A 306-nucleotide genomic window follows, 5' to 3' on the forward strand; every position below is an offset into this window, starting at 1 on the left:
TCAATCAACAAATTGTTGCAGCCTTGTAAGATAGCAAGATCAATCCCTGTAAGAGCTGCCATAGATTCTCCCTTGTTCACGTCAGTGGAAATCAATTTTTTGGTAAATGCTGAGATGATATCACCCGAAGAGTTGCTTAAGACAGCAGCAGTTACTAAAAAATAAGCATTAGTAGCAACATCAAAGTTAATTTTCATAGAACCTGTAGGAGGAGGATGCCAAATGGATTGACCAAATGAAGATGCTTTCCAAGCTTGGAGATGTGTCCGGATGACATTTGAGATGGACTTCAAAGTGTTGGAGATA

This window comes from Corylus avellana, chromosome ca11 (genome assembly GCF_901000735.1).
Source record: "Corylus avellana chromosome ca11, CavTom2PMs-1.0".
NCBI classification, from domain to species: Eukaryota; Viridiplantae; Streptophyta; class Magnoliopsida; order Fagales; family Betulaceae; genus Corylus; species Corylus avellana.